This window comes from Pelmatolapia mariae, linkage group LG3_W, assembly GCF_036321145.2.
Source record: "Pelmatolapia mariae isolate MD_Pm_ZW linkage group LG3_W, Pm_UMD_F_2, whole genome shotgun sequence".
Taxonomy (NCBI): Eukaryota; Metazoa; Chordata; class Actinopteri; order Cichliformes; family Cichlidae; genus Pelmatolapia; species Pelmatolapia mariae.
This window is the reverse complement of record NC_086229.1, coordinates 25575079-25587914: the sequence shown is the minus strand read 5'-3', so window position 1 is coordinate 25587914 and position 12836 is coordinate 25575079. Positions and strand designations below refer to the sequence as shown.

Here is a 12836-nt window from a genome sequence, read left to right as displayed (position 1 = left end):
GAAGATTTAAGGTGACAGGAAATATAAATAACTGCGAATTGAATCTTTACTGAAGCTCAGTATCTGACACAGTTGTGGAGCTGTTTCACTGATCAATGACTGAGTCTGAAGGAGGTTTTCTGACTTCTGGAACAAACCTGGAAGTTTCTCTTCAGCTCTCTGTATCAGCTGTTTGTAACTCTCAACTCTTTCAGCTTCTGGAACAAGTTTGTGTGAGCCACAGTCAAGAAGCCACCAGAGGACACCTGCTAACCATCGGCATTATGGGTAGTGTAGTAGGAGACACTCACCTGACATGAAATACTGCCGGAAATAAAATAAAATACCTCCAGAAACCCCAAGAAGAACCAGGAAAACGATGAGGGCTGTGGCCCAGGATGGAAACCGTTCTGTGGAGAAACACAAAGAACAACCTGTCCTTTGACCTCTGACTGAATATAAATTATTAAAGAATTTTTTAGATTACAGATGGTGAAGTAAGCGTGCTTATTGTGAGAAATCAAAAGTTCAGTTTGAGTGATTGTGATTGTCTACAGCAGGGTTTTGGTTTGATGTTGACCTTTGACCTGCAGTGGTAGTGCATTTCAAAAGTGGGAAACTCACAGGGCAGCAGGACAGACGACTCTCCCTCAGACAGCTCCACAGCTGAGGCATGCTGGGAAACTGAGGACACAGAGAGAGTCCATGTGTCACTTTGAGGTAAAGATCAAACGTGGACAGTTTCAGTTACAGAATATAAAATATCTACATAAAGAAATAAAATCACTGAATAAACTGTGTGAAGGTAAAATAAATAAATACAATAAATAAAGAAATAAGACTTGGTTTAAGTGAAAAGTCCGAGTTCAGCTCGTCAGCTCACAGAAACACTGATTTCCTTTTATTAATGAGGCGTCTGTGGGAACAGGTAGGAGGCTCCTGGAAGTTTAGGAAGCAGCTATCAGGAAGCACAAATGTGATGAAGGTGAAGGTGTGGAGCGCTGTGTCAGGCTCTGTTGTGGAAAATAACAAAGAAGATGTACTTTTCCTCTTTATGGACTGAGCGTGCAATTTTTGTAGCTCAATGCAAAGCTCAGGATCAAGGGTCAAAGGTCACCCAGGCTGTGAGCAGAATCGTTAATGCAGGAAAACAACTTTCCTGGACTTCCCCCAAATTCCAGGTCAGATTTCATTGGTCAGAGAAAAGAACTTCAAATTTGGATCCAGTACTCGTGTCACGATGCTGACGCCCTGACTGCTGATCAGTCCTTTCATTGTTCATCAGAGGACGAGGAAACTGTATCACTGAGTTTAGTTTGGTCAATCCACCAATCACAGAGCTCCATCAGTGATCCTACAGTAACTACATTCACCAGCAGAGCTTTGATTGCACTTCTCTCCACCACCACTAGATGTCTCCACACTATGTGCTGACTCCAATGAATGATCAGAGCTGCTGAGTCTGAACCTCTTTACTCGGTTGGAGGCGGCGGCTGCGGCCTCACCCTGACACACACAAATCTCCACCCTTCAGTCATGACTCTGAAACATCCACTGTAGCTACAATGATGCAGATGTGACCCTCAGCATCTGGATTTCTTCTCCATAGATGTGTTTCCATGCTGATCAAAAAAAGCAACAACTCAGACAGATCATTAGGTACAGCAGCTTTAACTGTAACAGTGTAATTGTTGAGTCTTTACAATGTAAAGTGCATGGAGGCAACTGTTGCTGTGATTTGATGCTATGTTAATAAAACTGAATGAATAAGTGATGATATTTATTCAGACCGTCTCTCTGATCGATCTCTATGACCCAGCCTCAGTAATAACTTCCAGCCAGCAGCCCCAACCTTGCTCGCTGTCCCTCAGTGCTCTAATCATGAGTTTAAACTTTCTCTATTAACTCACTTTCATGGTGCCTCAGACTTAAAGCCTTTATTTCACCCAGCTCTCTTAGCTATCACACACAAGCTTGGACGGGTGTCTGTGTCAGCTTCACCTGACAGACTAGGAGGGAGAAGACAAGGGTGCTGAGGATGGTGCAAGGTTAAATGTAAGGAGAAAACCAGAGAAAAGAGGAGGCCTCCTCCTTCTTCATGGGAAACATGGTGAGGTGAAGGGCACTCGGTGAGAACCAAGTCCTGATCTCTGGGGTTTCACTGGATAACAGCACCTCTGTATTTCACAATAAAAGTAATATAAACGATTCAGCCCAAAGCTGAACAGAACCATCAGAGTTCCTGTTTGTTATTATTTGTATTATTTTGATATTATTGAGCCATGATGGCGCCTTTTAAACTCTGCGTCTGCTCTTCTTCTGCTCTGCTCCATCCAGATCTTTGCATCACCTTATTTTACACACTGACTCCATCAGGTTACAGAGAGCTAAATGATGAATGATTGTTCTGATGGCGCTGATCTTTACACCCAATGACATCTGTCATCACAGTCACATGACTTCCCCTTGTGTGAATTAATGTGTTCTGTTTTGTTCTGCAGTATTTTATTACTAGAGTACATCCGCATTTTATTCATGTCACACAAAGTATTGATGTAATGTCTTCAAATGTCCACTAGATGTCAGTAGTCATCAGTGGACAGAGTACATCAGCCTTCATGGCTCTGAATACACAAACATACAGTGGAATGCAAAAGTTTGGGCAACCTTGTTAATAGTCATTATTTCCCTCTATAAATCCTTGGTTGTTCAATAAAAAATGTCAGTTAAATATATCATATAGGAGACACACACGGTGATATTTGAGAAGTGAAATGAAGTTTATTGGATTTACAGAAAGTGTGCAATAATTGTTTAAACAAGATCAGGCAGGTGCATAAATTCGGGCACTGTTGTCATTTTATTGATTCCAAAACCTTTAAAACTAGTTATTGGAACTCAAATTGGCTTAGTAAGCTCAGTGACCCCTGACCTACATACACAGGTGAATACAATAATGAGAAAGAGTTTTTAAGTCGGTCAATTGTAAGTTTCCCTCCTCTTTTAATTTTCTCTGAAGAGTAGCAACATGGGGGTCTCAAAACAACTCTCAAATGACCTGAAGACAAAGATTGTTCACCATCATGGTTTAGGGGAAGGACACAGAAAGCTGTCTCAGAGATTTAAGCTGTCTGTTTCCAGAGTTAGGAATATATTGAGAAAACGGAAGACCACAGGCTCAGTTCAGGTTAAGGCTGGAAGTGGCAGACCAAGAAAACTCTCGGATAGACAGAAGCGACGAATGATGAGAACAGTCAGAGTCCACCCACAGACCAGCACCGAAGACCTACAACATCATCTTGCAGCAGAAGGCGTCACTGTGCATCGTTCAACCATTTGGCGCACTTTACAAAAGGAGATGCTGTATGCGAGAGTGATGCAGAGGAAGCCTTTTCTCTGCCCACAGCACAAACCGAGCCGCTTGAGGTATGCTAAAGCACATTTGGACAAGCCAGCTTCATTCTGGAATAAGGTGCTGTGGACTGATGAAACTAAAATTGAGTTATTTGGGCATAACAAGGGGCGTTATGCATGAAGGAAAAAGAACACAGCAGTCCAAGAAAAACCTGCTACCTAGAGTACAATATGGTGGTGGTTCCATCATGCTGTGGGGCTGTGTGGCCAGTGCAGGGACTGGGAATCTTGCCAGAGTTGAGGGACACATGGATTCCACTCAGTATCAGCAGATTCTGGAGACCAATGTCCAGGAATCAGTGACAAAGCTGAAGCTGCACCGGGGCTGGATCTTTCAACATGTATGCAGCCGCTCAGCTGGGTGGATGTGCTGGTGGAAACAGTGAGTGAGACAGTGATGGGCAGACGCATCATGAGCATGTGACTGCTGTCAACACACACACACACACACACACAGTGTAAAGATCCCCCTGAGACAATCCAGTACAGCAGGGTGTAAGATAGTAGCTGGCAGGGCAAACATGGAACACCATAAGCTATAGTGGCCGGCATAGTACACTAGGGCTGCAACAAATGATTATTTTAATAGGCGACTGATCATGTGTCCAACCAAATACAGCTTATTGCACCAGCATGCTTCTGCTCTTATATAACTATCACCAGCTTACAGCTTTAAGTGTTTAAGGTATGTGATAACTAAAAATAAAGACAAGAAGATGAGTTCATTAAATTTTGATGAAATTTGTAGATTGTCTCTGTGGCGTTTAATAAACTCAGCTGTCTGCTCCTTGTTATATAAAATATAAAAAGACACTGGAGTAAATTCTTGACCATCTCACACTTCTGTTTAATCAGTTTTCTCTTTGATTTTTCCATCCATCCATTTGCGTCCGCCTTTTCAGGGTCGCGGGCAGCGCTGCCTATCCCAGCTATCATAGGACGAGAGGCGGGGTACACCCTGGACAGGTCGCCAGTCTGTCACAGGGCTAACACACAGGGACAGACAACCATCCACATTCACGCCTATGGGCAATTTAGATTTTTCAATTAACCTATCACCACACAGCTGAATCAAAGGGATGTTTTGAGTTGAACCTTGACCTCCCGGTCAGCTTGTCTCGGAAAATGTCTGAGCAGTTTTGAAAATACACTTTTTGCTGTAACGTAATCGGCCTACAAATGCGGCCCCTGAGTTTGGACACAACTATGATCCTGGAGACGACTTCTTCTTCTTCTTCGGCATTTAACGGCAGCTGGCATCCGTGTCGGTGGAGTGCTGCCATCTCCTGTTTCAGTCTGTTACTACACTCTTAAAACCGACCACTTCTTCCTGCATGTTTGAGGATCTTACAAAGCTTCAAATAAAAGTTTGACTATTAAATTAGTCGTCTACGATTTTGATAGTCAATGTAATTGTGTCTAGTCGACTAATTGTGGCAGCCCTATATTTCACAGGCAGATCTGTGCTGAGTGCCAACGATGTCAAAATGCCTTCTAGGGCTGTGGAGAATGACCGAGCTAAGATCCTGTGGGACTTCCAGATGCTGACGGACAAAGTGGTGATAGCTAACCAACTGGACATAATGGTGGTAGACATGTATATATCTATGTAGAGGGAGAAGAGGGAGAGAGGTGATCTGCTGTTTGAAGAACAGTGAAAAAGCCTGATGGCTGTGGGTGTCTTCTGATAATTGGAACATCTGCGCAACCTCCTGATCTACACCCACCCATCACTGACCCATCCATCAGTGTTAAGTTTAGCTGCTTGTCCTCAAGATGAATCCATCCTCTCCTCTGTGGAGAAAACAAACTCACCTGTCCACTTTCCACTACTGCAGTGACTCTGATAGTAAACCTGCTAAATGTCTGAACACCTGTGGTTGCAGTCCTGCTCACCACAGCACCTCCTTCATAATGTGTATCCTCTTCTAATGGAGCTAATAAGGGAAACGCCAGCTTGATAAGAAGCTACACAGACAAACCTGCTCAGTAATAAATGTTGATTTAACGGAGTGTCAGCTGTTGTCTATAGTATGACATAAACCATGACGTGTCAAAGGTGAACACCAGAGAGCAGCAAAACTGCACATGTGTCAGTCTGAAGGATGATGCACACACATGTAGACCTGCTGCTGTGAGCGCTCACATCACCCAAACCCAAGAGGACCAAGCAGCTCTGAGCAGCGTCACTGCTGAGAACACAAACATGTCCAGGAAAGCTGTGCTGGCTTTGATTCTTCTCTGCCTGTTTACAACTTCTGTAGGTGAGTGTTTGCATGAGAAAGATGGAAATCGTGTGTTTTGTCTGCACAGCAGTGATCATGCACAGGTATATGTGTCTGTTTCTACATGTGTGCATCATTTAGACTCTTCTGATGATGGAAGGAAAATGAAAACAGCATTTTCTTCACTTCTGTGACTAAAAATCTGCTGGTTTTTTTTCTATTCTACGTGTTTATTTTTGCATTTCTGTGAAGATTCAGACATCGGCACTGATTATCTTTTACATGTCAAGTGTTTTTATTACCGAGCGCTCAAATATGAGATTTGGAAGCACCGCTTGATTGTTTGAAGTCTCTGTGCTGAATGACAGACACTGATTCATGCACATGAGAAGTAAAAGCAGTGATTCGAGGCTCTTGTGTTTGTAGTTTATAGGAAATAGTCATGTTTAAGCATTGCCTCAGATTTCAGTGTGCAGGAAAAGGAGATGAAGATGAGTGGAAGGAGCATTTTTGTGGAAAACACTTGAAGACAAATTTTGACAGCAGTGGCGTTTCCACACCAGATATACCAGTATGGGCTCAGGGTGTTTTTATGGGGGCACAGCATCAAAACAAGAGGCGATATTGAACTGTTTCATCTATGAAGTGAATTAATCTGAAAGAGGATTTGTATGTAGGAAATGAACCATGTGTGAAATAAAGAAATAAAATTTGGAGCACAAACAAAGTGAATGAACATTTAACAATCAAACAGGAGATTTTACACCCTGCACATCTTTAAAAAGCACTGACTGACATCACTGTGGACTGAAACATCTGCACGCATGACAACAGGCAGAGTCCATAGTTACAGAGAAGTTGAGGAGGACTTTCCTACCAGCTGGGCTGGAAGCTGCGCCTCCTGTCCCCCATTCATGTGGTGGATCGTCCTCAGACTGGGGGGTCGTCCTCACTCCTAATGATGTCTGAAAAGAGAACATGAGGCTGTAACTGAGAACTACAGTAACTTATTACTTTATCTTTTCATTAGTGTTAATGAAACTGTGTGGAGTGTAATCAAGGGGCAGTGTGAGACACACAGGTCTGAGGGCTGGTCCACTGTGTCCCCCACAGTCCTACACCTCCACTGCAACATTTAACAAAAATGACAGGACAGAACTGCTCAAATGTAAAAGCTTTAAAGACATGTGCACAGTTTTATCTAAAGCCACTGCATAATTCTGGAGAAATTAAAGAGCTGTTCTGGTCACATTCAACATGCTCAGTCAAATACAACATCACAGAAAAAATAAATTAACAATCATCTGCGAGTGTTAACATGAAGCTATCAGATGAATATGCCTCCCGGTTACCTTCTCTACATGTGTGTCAACTTTCATCACAAAAGGATAAATTAAAGGACATTTCTACTCAAATTCAATTTCAACTACAGCCAGCTTGAAGGCCTGTGGTACATAGCTGATTGTTAGAGATTTCATTTTAATTTTATTATTATTATAAACACACTTTTATACTGATTATTTACATAATGATGTGGAGGCAGGGACCTGACAGGACAAACTTACTGCCAACCTATTCCAAGATTGTGTTATAAATTGTTATATATTGTGCATTTTGTTTATTGTTATTTCTAAAAAACATCAAGAGGTCACAAGCGAAGGGAGAACACACCATAGCACATGTTTAAACAAGGATGGTCAAATAATGAAGTTCTTCATTAGAAGTTAGATTCAAGCATCCCTTCATAAGTTTGGCCAGCAGATGTCATCAAAGAGGCTGTGTTGGAAAGCCTCGAGTAATGAAGCCTTTTTCAATATGATCTTCAGAAAGTTTATTATGGCCCTCATTACCACTGTGTGTGTTGTAACAGGAACAGGAAGTGATACTCCACCACAAAGAGAGCAAACACCAAGTGACAGCAACACCGAAAACCAGAAGACTAAAGGTAAGAACCCCAAACCTCTTCTACACCTCGTGTTTATACCTGCTCACTCTTTCTCCCTCTTGGTAATCCAATCAACTTGTTGATATTTAATCATGTGACATCCTCCTGTCTTTCACCAACCTAGCCTTTGCCCACTCTGATAGTGATGTGAATAATAAAATACAATAAAAGTTTCACAAAAGGAGCCTACAGAAGGTCTTCTCTGCTGAAGGCTCCTGTGTTCGTCACAGCAAAGCAATTAGACCATGACTGTGCTTGCTAGAAAAGCCACACAAGATATAAATAATAATAATAATAACTATAATTTTTAAAAAAACAACTTTTCCTTTTATCTTCTGCACTTGATAAACAACAAGGTCTACGTATAACTTTTTTCCTAGGAGACATCACTCAGCAGCAAAAGGAGCTTTTAGACCCTACTTGATGCTTCACAGGGCGGATGAGTAATCCACTTCAGATTCCATCTACTACTTCAATTACCTGATCCGGAGACTCTGTGGATACTCAAACACTGACTGCACTATTTATGTACCAACCTTTAGATGCATAAAACACTGATCAGTGATTGCTGTTTACAATCCAAGTCCCAGAAAAGTTGGGATGCTCTTTAAATTCTTTACATTTGAACAGATGAAAACTGAAAGACTTTCAAATCGCATGAGCCAATATTTTATGACTGTTTGTCATGAAAGGAGCTTGAAAACAGTCTTTCTGTCCTGTGTTGTCTCCTCTGTCCTGCAGACCTGACAATCATCAGAGCTGTGCGTGGACAGGATGTCGTTCTGCCGTGTCAGGTTCAAGAAGATTATCCCATCGCGGCTGTAGTGTGGAGGAGAACTGACGTGAAGCCAGTAAAAGTGCTTTTGTACCAGAGCAAGACGTCTCATCAAGCCAACAAGTATCCACCTTCAAGGAGCCGCGGGCATCTGATGGATAGAAGGATGAAGAATGGAAATTTGTCCCTGGCCCTGCAGGATGTGATGCTGCCTGAGACTGGAACATATGAGTGTCTGGCCGTCGACAAAGGAAGGCACCAGTGGACGATTCCCATTGAGAACGCTGACACCATCAACACCATCCTGCTGATAATTAGTCCAGAGGGTGAGTTTGTAGAGTCGTCCACAATCCTTTCTCTCTGATCCTCATACAGCGCCAAATCACAACTACAGTCGCCTTGGTTACGCTGCAGTCTAGACTGCTGATGCACTGAGTGTTTCATCTTCAGCTACTATGTGTTAATAGACCTCTCTGCATTGAATCATACTTGTTATTAATCTCTGGCTCTCTTTCAAAGCATGGAGGTTTCTTACTGTTAAAAGGGAGTTTTTCCTTCCCACTCATATTATTGTTGGGTTTCCCTGTATTGTTGTCAGGTCTACTTTACAATATAAAGAGCTTTCAGGTGACTGTTGTTGTGATTTAATTATGTATAAATAAAGCTGAATTGAACAGCATTATGAAACAGATTTACAGCTTGGATTAAAACTAGATTTTGTGAAGACCTGTCTATGAAAAGCGATTAATAAATAAACTTTACTTACTTACAATATGAAGTGCTTTGAGGCGACTGTTGTTGTGATTTGAGGCTGTATAAATAAAGTTGAATTACAAAGCAGATTTACAGCTTGGATTAAAAATGGGTTTTGCCTCTGCGTGAGAGGGCTGCTTAGCTTTTGTGCCCTAACTTAGTCACCTGGATCATTGTAATTACTGATCTTAGTACAATCACACATCACATTATTTTGTTCCTGGAAAATGTAATGTGATTACAGTGATGTGTTGTTCCTCAGCAGCTTTTAACTTTTCAATCCAGAACTGATGCTCTAGTGGAACTTTTGTTTCACGTCTGGGTTGAGTGCACTGCAGGACAGTTGCAGCGTTGTTCTTTCAATAACAGCCCCTTGAGTTATTTAATTAGATCAAATAAGGAATAAATATTAAAGAGGATTTAAAGGGAGGATGGATCACGCTCTAGAGCAGGTGTCAGGTCGTTGTTGTGAGAGAGAAATGTTTGCTTTTATGAAGATATTGTTGATGAGACTTTAAAGGAAGCAGGAAGTAGATCATGTCTCACACCTGTCTTCTGTTTCTCACCTGCAGCTCCACCACTGAATCCTGACAAGAGGCGGTTTGCTCCACGTACGTCGCCTCTGCTATTTTTGATTTTGGGTCTTTATATCATATTTCGGTTACTCTGTTTAGTCTTGTTGATGGTCTAAACACTGAGCCCTGTCCTGAAAGTCCTGCCTCTGAGTTTAAACAGAACCTTTTTTATTTTTTTCATTTATTTGGTTTTTATGTTGCTACATTTTTTTTCATATAACAGCTATCATTTAATGTGTGACGTGACATTTTTTACTTGCAGCTAAATACAGAAACACTCACTGTGGCTGTGAGGATAGGGGATTATGCTGAAACTCATATGTATGTTTTCTGTTTATGATTTGTTTTTAAAGATAATCACAGAGTCTGAGTTCACCACCGTTTTCCTCTTATAATCTAGAGTTTTCATGAGACATGTTTAGGGCTGCCACAAACGATTATTTTGTTGGTCGACTAATCAGATCATGCATCCATTGGACGTACAAGGTGCAGCTTATTGCCCCAGCATGCATCTGCTCTTATATAACTATCATTCGCTTACAGGTTTAAGTAGGGATGGGTACCGGTGTCCGGTGCCATGATGGCACCGGTTCTGACATAAACGGTAGTAACCAGACCGTAAAGCAGCGCACATTTCGGTGCTTTATTTCGGTGCTTTTTTTTTTTTTTTTTTAATCCTGAGCCAATTCTAGCCAATCATTTTACGTTTCCGAGGATAGTAGGCAGACCCAGGTACGTTCTTTTAGAGCAGAGCTACAGATTAAAAATGCCCAAGGTGAAGCGGTCAAAAGTCTGGCTGTACTTCGCAGCAAAAGATGCAAACTCAGCAGCCTGCAACAAGTGCTTTAAGCTGATACTGTGATACTGTCAAAGGAGGTAACACCACAAATCTGATGAAACACCTGGCGACGCATAGCGGTTTTTTTAAAGCCGAGAAATGCGCCGTGTTTGATAGCTTGCTGTGAGACCTCGCACCGAGCACATCTACTGCGGGTGTGGTGCCTGTTATCGGACCCAGAGTTAGCAACATCCCCCAAAAACCCGAAGAGGAGAGTCCTGGCCCCTAGCCCTGCCAGTGTAGCAGAAATGATGATGATGATGATGGCAGCAACAGCCGTTCTTCTCTGCGTGAGTAGCTTAATGTTGTTCGTGTGTAATTTACGTTGAGTAGGCTAACCACGTTATTACATTAATGCATGTAAGGTTAACTAGCAAACACCGTCGTAGTTACATGCGGCTGTCTTCTTGTTTCTTCTTGATGGCAGATACTCCCTTCACACTGGCCAAAAAGGCTAAAATGACCAAAGAAAAAGTGGAAAAAAGTTAAACATGAGAGGTTTTTGGAAAGTTTGTGTTTTTCCCATTGTTTAAGCACTGCTTCCAGCCAAGAGTGATACCATATATGCCCTATAGCTAAAGAAAAGGCTTACATTGTTATCTTTTTACAAAAAAAAACAGCTAACCATGAGAGGTTTTTGGACCAATTTTGTGTTCTCCATTCTTTAAGCACCGGTTCGAGCACCGTTTAAGCACCGGCACCGTTTCAAAAGTACCGGTTTGGCACCGGTATCGGATCAAACCTAAACGATACCCATCCCTAGGTTTAAGTGTTTAAGGTATGTGCTAACTAAAAATAAAGACAAGATGATAGTTTATTAAATTGACTTAAAGTGACTTTTATATCATGTTTAACCTGAGTAGGGAAAGACGGCGGTGGGTTTGAAAACGATTTGTCGGGAGTCCGGTGTTCTCAGTGGCTCTAGTGAGCCTTGAACACCGGCTAGCTATCGAGCTAGTGGGTAACAGACGCCTCCGAAAACGTCAGAGCGCTTTTGAAAATATGTGGTGTCTTGATAAACTGAGCAGATATTTGAGGTTTACACAGCTACATTCTCGCCTGAAAATGTGTTAAACGTTTATTTTGTGACCCAGAAAGAATAATAAGAGCAATATTAAAACTAACTAGCTGCCGCCATTGTTGGAAACTGAGCAGGGCCGCGCTATGAAATCTGGGACACAGCTTCTTCTTCTTCGGGGTTTAACGGCAGCTGGCATCCTTGTACATGCAGTGCTGCCATCTTCTGTTTCAGTCCGTTATTACACTCTTAAATCCTACTACTTATTCCTGCGTCTTTTGTGATCTTATAAAGCTTCAAACGATGCGTCGACTATTAAATTAGTCATCGACGATTTTAATAGTCGACGTAATCGTGACTAGTCGACTAATTGTGGCAGCCCTAGTCATGCTTTAAGGGATGTACTTGTTTAGCGTGTTTGTACAGGCCTTTTATGATGAAAACAAGAAGATAACTAAACTACAAACCTCTGTCAGTGAATAAGGTCCAATCAGAAGTGCAGTAAGTTTAAAGAACACATTTGATCTGTTTTAAACTGTCCCACCAAAACAGTCCACCTCTTTTAGCAAACAGTAAAACCGTTTCTCATCCACTGTAAACAAAACTAAAAGACTCTGCACACGTTTACATTTCAGGCTCCAGAACCAGTGTTGCTAACTCCTCAGTAAGGAAAATCACTACTGGCTGTCCTAAAAGTCGCTAGAAGTCAATAAATGACAACACAACCTAATTTGCATAATTGTTTATGTAATTGTAATGGATGCTGTAGGAGATATAACATGAGACATAAAGTCAGAACCCTCCCTGCATTTATTTATTTATTTGTAGAATATATTTAGAACAAATTACATTTCTTTCAGCAATTACTGTTTTTTTTAATATCACAATATCCCTGCTTCTTTATCTGGGCTTGGGTCTGGCAAAAGTGACCTAAAATAGGCACTGTGGCTGAGTTACTTTGTTCTCTGTGTGTTTTTAAGTAGTTTTAATCCTTGTGATAAAAAAAAGTAACAGTAAAAGAAGATTTTTAACCATAACGTTGTCAACAAACTACATTAATAAGCTAAATGGACCAAAAGGTCACAACAGAAAAAAGTGGCAATGTGAAAAAATGATGTTCACTAGTCTGGTCCAAAGGCTAGTTGGGTGTTTTTTTCAGACACTCCTCCACACGCACACACACACAGGCTGTGCTGGCTCACAGAAAGAGTGGGTCATCCTCATTTTGGTCAAGATTCTCTATGGCAGGTTCAGCAATGTAGCACTTGACCTAAATGAGTGAGCAGCTGCAAAAAAGCTTTCACTTCACAAAGT

At 41.6% G+C, this 12836-nt stretch overlaps 1 long non-coding RNA gene across 4 annotated transcripts in view; it reads right to left on the bottom strand.

Annotated features, from left to right (window-relative positions):
- Window positions 1-253: 253 nt before the first annotated feature.
- The window catches only part of LOC134624356 (uncharacterized), a 99890-nt gene continuing 87307 nt past the window's right edge, over window positions 254-12836 (bottom strand). The window contains exons 8-10 of one of the 4 annotated variants that reach the window (XR_010093515.1): window positions 6496-6583; window positions 604-663; window positions 254-389 (exon numbers count right to left, since the gene is read on the bottom strand). This is a non-coding gene — a long non-coding RNA (uncharacterized LOC134624356). The remainder of the gene's footprint in view (window positions 390-603; window positions 664-6495; window positions 6584-12836) is intronic. The other 3 variants (XR_010093514.1, XR_010093513.1, XR_010093512.1) reach the window with 3 other exon arrangements.